General features: G+C 37.3%; 1 non-coding gene across 1 annotated transcript; it reads right to left on the bottom strand.

Annotated features, from left to right (window-relative positions):
- Positions 1 to 283: 283 nt before the first annotated feature.
- Positions 284 to 402, bottom strand: LOC145677703 (5S ribosomal RNA). Its single transcript, XR_014129947.1, has one exon. It is a non-coding gene; the product is annotated as a 5S ribosomal RNA (ribosomal RNA).
- Positions 403 to 10118: the final 9716 nt, after the last annotated feature.

Genomic DNA, 10118 nt, shown 5'->3' with positions numbered 1-10118 from the left:
TTACTCGCCGGAGATCTACACTTAGTCATAATAATTTACTTTTAAAAAGTGGTAATACATTCCGTGTTAAGTATAGTAGTAGGTGCACACGGATCGGAAATCAGGTTATTTTAATGTGCCGTGCAAATAAACAGGCTGTTAGTGTAAGAAATAGTGGGTATAACGCTTAGAATATCGATTAATCGCTATGAAATAATGTTGATAAATTATCTCTTGAAAGTACTATAAAATTAATGTTTCTAGTATTTTCGTACTTGAAGGATAATGAAATTTGAAAAAGAGATGCCAACAGCACCTGGTGTTCCCAGGCGGTCACCCATCCAAGTACTGACCAGGCCCGATGCTGCTTGACTTCGGTGATCGGACGAGAACCGGTATATTCAGCATGGTATGGCCGTTGGCAACTACCTTTTCTTCAATGTCCTGTTAAGGAAGTATGTTTTAAGTAGTAAGAATTGACATTATTAACTATAAAGGCAAGCATATTAACGTCGTTAACATTACTTGGAATATACTAATATTCGAATAAATATTTGAATGTTCGAATGATGAGTGATTCGGATGTTCATAGTGCCACTATGTCCTATCGAGTTTACTATCACGAACCACGTATGAAATTGTATATAAATAAATAAAAATAAATCCTTTATTAAGTATTGATTACAGGAAAAAGGCAAACTTACATTCTTTAATGTACACAATGAAATGTATGAAAGATATTTTTAAGATATGTTTCACTTACCCTTTATAACGCAAGGTAGTTTTCAGTGTAGCATCCTCTTCAGCTGCGAGATAACGTAAGGCAGATGATCATTCAGTCGTGAAGCACTAAAATGTAATATACATTTTAACTATTATCGATAAGAATTATTTACTGCAGGGATGCAAATAAAGTGAGGCAAATTAGTAAATAAAAACCGATACTGTAACTGATAATGTAATTACGTATCTGTATTAGTTGTATATACAGTAATCGCACGATTATCCGCGGAGTTGGATGTTGGCATAATCGCGCATAATCAGCAGTATGAGCAGAAAAGGGAAATGAAATGAAATCTTTAGATTTACGTCGCATACTTATACCGGTTACGCTAAAGGAGACGGTGATGATGAGTACTGAATGAAGAAAGTGGGAGGAAACGGGAGAAACCCGAGAAAACCCATGAGCACGGTCTTTATGCACGACAAAGTTCACACGGCACGAGCTGGGATTGAACCAGGGACCCCAAGCACCGGAGGCCAAAAAAGGGACAAAAAGTCTTTCGTGCAACTTTCGTTTTCGGTAAAAAGTTTACACATAATTTAGAAAGAGTAGTTTTCTGGTCTTTTTATTTCACAAGTTGGTTCATGTCTATATTTTTTACATGCATAAAAAATTTTTCAACTCCCTTGCTTAGTTCCTGTTAAAGACCTCTACCTCTGATTGTATTTTTTGCACATATTCTTATTGTTTTCAGACAACATTTCTAAGAGCGTAATTTATCGTCAGCAAGAAAAGAAAAGGAAAGCCTCGGATAGTGGAATGTGTACTGTATATATATATATATATATATATATATATATATATATATATATATATATATATATATATATATATACGTATTAGTATATAGTTTTATTTTATACGTCTCCTATTATTACACAATGTGCAGATATTGTGAAAGCGCAAGTAAATATGTATAACTCCCCGTTCTGCACTTAATAACTTGAAAGAAGTTCGGGGAAGGTAGTGTAACAGAAAGTGCAAACAGAAATGAGGGTTTACAGGCATTTAATATTATTCCGTAGTAGTATGATTTTTTGTAAAATATATATATATATATATATATATATATATATATATATATATATATATATATATATATATATATAAACATACATATTCAATGATATAGTAAGAGGTTAGCAGCACTGATAGAACTGCAGAAAGTACAAAACCGTTAATAAGAAAGAGAGAGAGATGGTGGCCGCTTTTGTGCTTTTCATTGGCTAATTCCGAATTGCGCGCGAATACGTACGAGATTTCTTTCTTTTTCCTCTTCGCAGCCCAGATGTTGCCAATTAGAAGTTTTTAGTACTACATTTGTATGAAAATGTTGCCTTTAAGAAATGTGGTTTGCATACGGAGAAAAGAGCAAAATGAATATTTATCTTAGTGGGCATGAAAAAAGACGAAACATTTTGCAAGATGGACACACGAACTTCCTTAATGCAGGCGTTCAGTACATTATTGTAAAGAAAAAAACACTAAAAAGAATTACTTCAATATCCCTAGCAACATTCAACAATTCATAGAGAAAAATCTTTATTTTGAGAACAATGGAAAACTATGTAATTGTAGATAACTACTAAATTTAATGATTAAGGAAAACGTTTAGGCCCGGCCCTTCAGAAAGAAAGTGCACAGAATTTTCTCTCATGGAAGCAATTGCAAAATCAACATTTTGTTTGCAGTTATAATTAGAGGATCTATATACAGGGTGTTCGAAAAAGAATGTATCCTCTTGAAAGAAAATATTCTCTGGGCCCCTAATCCTTTATATACCGAAAGGAAGTTTGTATAGCATTTTTTCTTACCTTCGTTAGAAGAATTGAAAGTGACTACTATCGTGACACGGGAGATATTTGATCGATAGTCGAATTACTCCCATGCTCGAATGAACACGTCTCTTGTAAGGAGAGGAAAGGCTTCTGTGATCCGCTATCGCAGCTGTGTCATATCTGCAGAGAATGTTAGGACACAAACGTGATCTTTGAGTGCCTCGTGAAAAGAAGTCGCATAGTATCATGTGTGGAGACATCGGGGCCATCTGAAGAACGCTTCATCATTAGGACCAAGGGCGAGTTACGAAACACTCTGGGATATATTTATTAACATAACTTCTCGTCATTCTGCAAGTGTGGTGGAGCTCCATCCTATTGGAAAAGGAAACCTCGGGAGCCCTCTTCATGTGTAGGTATCGTTCACATCTGAAGCATGTGAAGATAGATTACTGTACTATCGTGTACCTAAAATCATTTTCTACGAATACGAACATGTCTACACTGAAGGCAGTGCAGCTCTTTTTCTCTTTTTTTTTTGGTCATGTATTGTAACGCGGGGCAATGCACACAATAACATGTAATGTTGTGTATCATCATAAAGGGCCAGGGCGATGATTGGATCTTGATGGACGTGGAGAACTGATAGGTGATGTGAGTGGTATTGTGATCTATGGTTGTATGTTTACTGATGAATGCATAAGGAGAGGTGAAGGGGTTGCCTTTTTTTTTATGTCGATCGGCAGGGAAGCGATTGGGAAACTTTTGACTTTGTTTTTCAACCGAATATATTGATTGAATAGGTCGCCGACAATTTTACGGGGCGTCACGTCGTTGCCTTTTTCATGTCGATCGCGAGCGAAGCGAGCGTTTTTTTTTTTTTTTTTTTTTACCGACAATATGTATTGAATCGGTTGCCAACACCTTTAGGGGCGCGTCACGTCCTTCTTTCTGTGCTGATCGCGAGCGAAGCGAGCGCGAAATTTTTGACTTTTTTTTTTTTTTTTTACCCACAATATTTATTCAATCGGTCGCCAACACTTTTAGGGGTGCGTCACGTCCTCTTTTCTCTGCTGATCGCGAGCGAAGCGAGCGCGAAATTTTGACCTTTTTTTCTCTTTTTAATTCTTTTTTTTTTCTTTAAGAAAAAATATTGATTTCATAGGTCGCCAACATTTTTACGGGATGGAACATCGTTTATTTGTTTTTCCAACCGTCTTTCTGTCTTGAGCCCCCGCCAAGTTAACTTTATGGTGGACAAAAACTATGTGCGGTGGGTTACCGCGGGGTTCTCCCGTTTCCTCCCACTTTCTTCATTCCACCACCATTTCAATCATTTCTCATAATCAGCGCCTCTTTTAGCCTAAGCGGCATAACGTGGGACGTAAAACAAAGATTTCCTTTAGTTGCTTTCTGTCTTGATTACGAGCGCGAAATTTTTTACTTTTTTTTTCTTTCTTTTGATATTATTCATTTAATAGGACGGCAACACCTTTACGGGCCGCCGCGTCGTCGTTTACACTTCTTCAGCCCATATTCTTTCTGCTTGTTCGTTTTCCGGCATCTTGTTATCACCGCCCGCGGGAATGCCTATGTCTTTCATCGCTTTTTGAAGCAAATCTTTAATAAATATGCACTCTCACATTTCTACTAATATGCATACCACAGTGGATAGACTGTAACTAGGAAAGCAGAAGCCTGCATATCATATTATTTAACAGTTGAAAGTGAACTGCCATTTTAAGTTTGATTTTGATCAGATGAGTGCAGTTCAACTCGTCGACAATTGTGAAGATTCTCGAGGTTAGGGACCATCCATTTTGTGCTTTGTAATGAAAATGGCTGCAGCCAAACTTCTCTGATCTGAATGAAACTTGGCATGATGATACATCTTGACCTGCTCTACAAGTTTATTTAGTATTTTCCGTTGCGCAGGCTTTTGCTTCTCCAGGTTCTCCCATGGAACTGAGAAACGTATTCAGTCGAACTTCTGCGGTAAGTCAGTATATCATCCTGAGAAGTTTGATCGAGATAGCAGAGGTTCGACTATTCGTTTTTCAATTCCATGTGATATTACAACACGGTGAACTAAATTTATATAGAAACACTTTGATTTTGTTTTGTTTTTTGCTAGCATTAAACTGAGAAAATGTTATTGAATAGACAGAGAACACCACTCAAAGAAAAGTACATCATAAGAATATATATATGGTTGCTGTGGTTCTCGGTTTAATTTGCTAGTTAAGAAACTTGCTCTAAATAAGTACATCTTACAGGTGAAAAACTAAGCCAGGCGATAGAATTAAATATAAAGTTATACACTTTTATTTTACGTTTACTAGTGTTGGGTTACTACTGTAAAATAAGTCAGTATATATGAAAGATAACTGTATTAGGTACTATTTTCCACCGGCGGTGTATTCTTGCATAGTGTACTTAATGTTTACAAGCGGGGCGCTACTAGTATGGATGCATGACAAGTGCTATTGAAACTCGAAAACTAACTGGTTTCCACTACCCTTGCTTATACGTATACCCGCGTCGCCTTCGCTCCTGTTCACTTTGGACGCACATTCTTGCTATCGCTCAGGCCCCCAGCTTTCTCCTGTTTTGGCTCCCTTAAATAGTATTCGTGCTTTTTATTGGCCACCTGGCAAAGCACTTGTAATGATTTTACACCAGTAACTCTAAAATACATGTGTATTACTTTATTTAATTCTGTCGTCTGCAGAATTTTTTTTTTTTTTCGTACAAATATGCCTTTTCATGCAGAACACTGAATTTTGCCTGTAAATTTTTGAGAATATGCTGTGACGAAACTTGAGCACCGTTCTTCTTTTCTTTCTTATCACGAGTCTTCTTTAGCCTAATGAGCACAATCATCACACGATAACGACTATTCTTTTCATTTAACTTGTAAACAAGTTGAACTAATAATAATAATTGATGTACAAAGGAGAAGTGTCCTACATATTTGAGGTAAAAAATAAAATAAATATACTTCTACTTCATCCGTGTTTACAAAGTTAAATGTTATCGATTTACAAAAAATGGTCACCTATCCACACACTGACCAGGCTCGACACTGCTTGACCATACATATTAAAACATCGGTCCCACTGAATACACAAGTAGTAAGCACATTCACATAAAAATAATTAGGATTACAGTATATAAAATGTGTTAATTAAAATAGCAAATGCCTTACCTTATCACAGGCGATCCAAAGCCACTGCACATCATCTGCTACGCACACTATATTCCTCCAATATTTCACTCACTTCCTATATCACGCAACAGAAAATATTAATAAAATTCACTTAGCAACATTTTCATTTTTAATCAACAATACGTATAACAATTAAGAATAAAATTAATTGTGAGCACATTGTTATAATTAGAATACTGTTTTTATTCGTTTACAAATATGGGATTAATATAGAGCTGGCAGCAACAATATATACAACTCATCCTGTATGTATCGTAAATCCTAACTTGAGAAGACATCTCTGACGCAAACAATGAGACAAGAAATCAAATACTATATCCGACACATTTGGGGTTTATTGAACTTCAATGTTGGAAGATACCACCTTGTCGGTAGTACAAATGTAATATCCTTACAACACGCGGAACTTTTGCCAGGCATATCTAGGAATTTGGGAAGATTAATTGATATCCTTAATGTGCAATGTATGATTATGACGCATTGTTATGTACACGCAGACGGAACCAGGACAATCTATAGATGACATTTGCACTGTGTTTGGACAATTTGTTCGCAGAAAGTAACCGTTTTTGTCTATGAATACTTGAGAACATGGAAGGTATGAGATATACATTTTATGCGCAAATATTATAATACAAATCATTGTTAGTTTGGTGGATGCGTGAAAGAAAGAAAAGGAGTAGATTTTTGCAGACGTCCGGATATAAAGCGAGAACTGAGAATACGCATCTATAACATCTATTTTCTTTGTGTTAATGATATCGATGAACTAAACGGGGAAACTAAAATACAACTGTTTGCAGTATAATTCGAAGTATAGTCAAGTGCAGAGGCGTACTCACGGGGTGTCCACCGGGTGCGGACTCCTCGCAAAAGTTCCTAAGTGAACATACATTTGCAGACTTTCTCATTAAATGTAGTTATTAACAGGGAAAATATTGATGTATCATCAATATAAATCTGATCTTACACTTCATCTGTACTCTGTCTGTATCATGTTTTTGTGAAAAAGTAAGTGGAATATTTATCGTGTTTTCGAATGCAGAATAATAGTATATAGACATAGTGGCTTGTAGTATTGGAACCTTGCCCCCCGAAGCTTGGATCCCTTAGAAGAAAAAAAAAATGCATGCGCGCCTGGTGAAATGGTTAACGAATTCAGTTCACTCGATGAATCGACAGATAGTAATACACATTTCGACAGATCGACAGCATTCGACAGATACAGACATATGAAAGTAGCACAAGAATTAGGCGAAAGTCCGTGCGTTTCCTCAATTCACGTAGGAAACAACAGAAAATATCAACTACCATAAAATAATCCGTATATATATTTAATTTATTTGGAATAAAATAAATATAGAAACAACCTGTTCATACATAACTACGGTAAGTGCGTTAATTGCTAACGTAAGAACAAATATGAAACAAGGCACAAAATAAAAAAGAAAAATAAAGTTAAAGGGAATAAATATTTAGGCTTGATTGTCATTCGTATTAAGAAGCTGGGTAATAAAATGTTAAAATCTACAGAAAATTATGAAATTAAATCAGGATTTGAAATAAAAGTCTATACATTGGAAGTAGGCCAGGGAGTTTGCAAGGCAGATGTGTGCGACACGCGTTACTTTATAGATTCCCTTCATTGAACTATAGTAAGCAGTACGAAGATGGTACTTTGCGTATAATCACAGGAAGGATTGAAGTTAATTACCATGGTAATATAATTATTTATTGATAAGTATTTCCATGTTAAATTATGAAAATTATAAGCACAAGGAGGGTGAAAAAGTAGTGTGACCGACTTAGCAATGACTGAAACATAAAATAGAAAAGCGAATAAAAACAAATGCCTTTTGAGTTATGTGGAATAAAGTTTCTTCTAGCCAGTAAGGAAGAATAGGATCTGGTGCATTCATTGAATACCTGAAAAAAATCGTTTATCAAAATAGAAGGAAACACACTTATCGTTGTGGCAACTACGAACTTCTGTTTACCTCAGCCCGCCTCAGCAAGTGCTTTCTATCCGGTCCGCGCTCCGTAACCAAACTCAACGCTGCCTGCCAGCGAAAATTTCATTCTTCAGTATCGTTGAGTTTATTGCAGAAAGCAATGGCAGATACGGCATCAGCACCTGCAGCCCCGGCACAGGCTTCTCCTAAGAAGTCTGCAAAGCCTAAGAAACCAAAAACAACACCTTCTCATCCAAGAACATCAGAAATGGTGAACAACGCCATCAAGAATTTGAAGGAAAGGGGAGGAAGTTCACTGCAAGCTATTAAGAAATACATCTCTCAGAACTACAAAGTGGATGCCGAGAAGCTTGCTCCATTTATCAAGAAATACTTGAGAAGTGCAGTTGCTTCTGGGTCTTTGGTTCAGACCAAGGGAAAAGGTGCATCTGGATCGTTTAAGCTTAGTGCTTCATCGCTGAAGGAGAAGCCTGAAGGTGGATCTTCAACCAAGGCGAAACGATCAGCATCAAAGGAGAAGAAGCCTGCGAAAAAGCCAGCAGCTAAACGTCCCAAGAAGACTGGTGAAAAGAAAAAGGCTGCTGCTCCCAAACCTAAGAAATCACCATCTAAAGTGAAGAAGGCAAAAACTCCCAAGAAGCCAAAGGCCCCGAAGCCAAAGAAGGCTACAGCAAAACCGAAAAGTGCTAAGAAGGCTGCACCAAAGAAGAAGTAAATGTGTCAGTAAATCATCTGACATTTTAAAACGGCTCTTTTTAGAGCCATCAAATACTTTGAGAAGAGTAAAATTGTGCTTTTCCTATCATTATCACATGTTCATTCATAGCAATGTATAGTATACACGCAAGGGACTTTGAGTTTTCTTTTTAACCGAAGCACTTCTTGATGTAAGTGCTTTATAACAGAGGGGAATTGAGGGTGGGGAAAGAAAGCTTTCACGGGTGTCAAGAATGGTGTACTCGAAAAAAAATGGGGAACACATTACGTAATGTCAATTTGTGATCACTTACTTTTTCCTTGTTCCTATCTTCAAGTAGCGAAACAGTACAGAAAACGCACTTAATGCATTTGTTAGAAAAACTTTTGCAGGCTGACTGGGTTCGATTCTCGGTGGGAGCTCAAATGTTTCGCATTGCACGTTAATAAGTAGGTCCACGTTTGAAACAGCCTTGCTGCTGAAAGGGACACTAAACTAAAATCAACTCTTTTCAAGGCTGGGGTGAAAGAAATGTTCGAACTTATTACAACTCGTGAAAGTGAAGTAGACTGTTTCAATTTAACGTCGTACTATTATGATTTTTATGATAAAGGAGACGGGTGATTACGCCTAATGAATGATGGAAATACTGGTGTAATGAGAAAGTGTTAGGAAAAGGGAACACGCTAATAACCACGGATACCGTCTTATAATTCGTAATATTGCTATAAAGAAAAATAGTAACACCAGCAGAAATGTAGGTGTACAATTGAACTGATGTTAAGTACAAACAGACACTTAAAGAAAGTTTAGTTTAACGTTTGCATTCAACAGCAGCGACCTCTGAGAAAATATTACTTTTGCTACCTTGGAAGAAGTACATATTTCGCCTGCGAGTTCTATGAGATTAATAACGTTGAGAAGGGCAAACAGTGGTTGAATCGAAGTTAACTTATGCAACATATGGCAAAATCGAATCCTTGACCACATAAAACGAAGATAATCAATCGGTAAACATAGGGGAAAACTAAAGAATATACTTGAAAGATAGGATGATATACGAAACGAGAGGAAAACGAAGGTAGATGTATTAACTATGCAACATACGGCGTGAGAATTTAAAAAAAAAAGATAACAAGTATGGACAAGATCCTTGTTAGGATAACAGCATCTCTAAGTAGTGTATTGGTCCTAAAAAGGACCGTTTTTGAACTCAGTGCCAGAACTTCAAACTTAAGCACGTTCCCCACGGATGCGGCGAGCAAGCTGAATGTCCTTAGGCATGATTGTGACTCTCTTTGCGTGAATAGCACACAAGTTGGTGTCTTCGAAAAGCCCTACAAGGTAAGCTTCACTTGCCTCCTGTAAAGCCATGACAGCTGAGCTTTGGAAGCGAAGATCTGTCTTGAAATCTTGTGCAATTTCTCGGACGAGTCGTTGGAAGGGCAGCTTGCGGATGAGCAATTCAGTGCTCTTCTGGTAACGACGAATTTCTCGGAGAGCCACAGTACCAGGCCTGTAACGATGGGGCTTTTTCACTCCACCGGTAGCTGGAGCACTCTTTCTTGCAGCTTTGGTGGCAAGCTGCTTTCGAGGAGCTTTGCCTCCAGTAGATTTCCTAGCTGTCTGCTTGGTACGTGCCATTGCAACTGTCACGACTTGTTTCAAATAATTGCGC

The sequence above is a fragment of the Thermobia domestica genome, unplaced genomic scaffold, assembly GCF_964235325.1.
Source record: "Thermobia domestica unplaced genomic scaffold, izTheDome1.hap1.1 HAP1_SCAFFOLD_1257, whole genome shotgun sequence".
In the NCBI taxonomy this organism is placed as follows: Eukaryota; Metazoa; Arthropoda; class Insecta; order Zygentoma; family Lepismatidae; genus Thermobia; species Thermobia domestica.
Note: the sequence above shows the minus strand (reverse complement) of the source record. Positions and strands in the feature narration are given on the sequence as shown.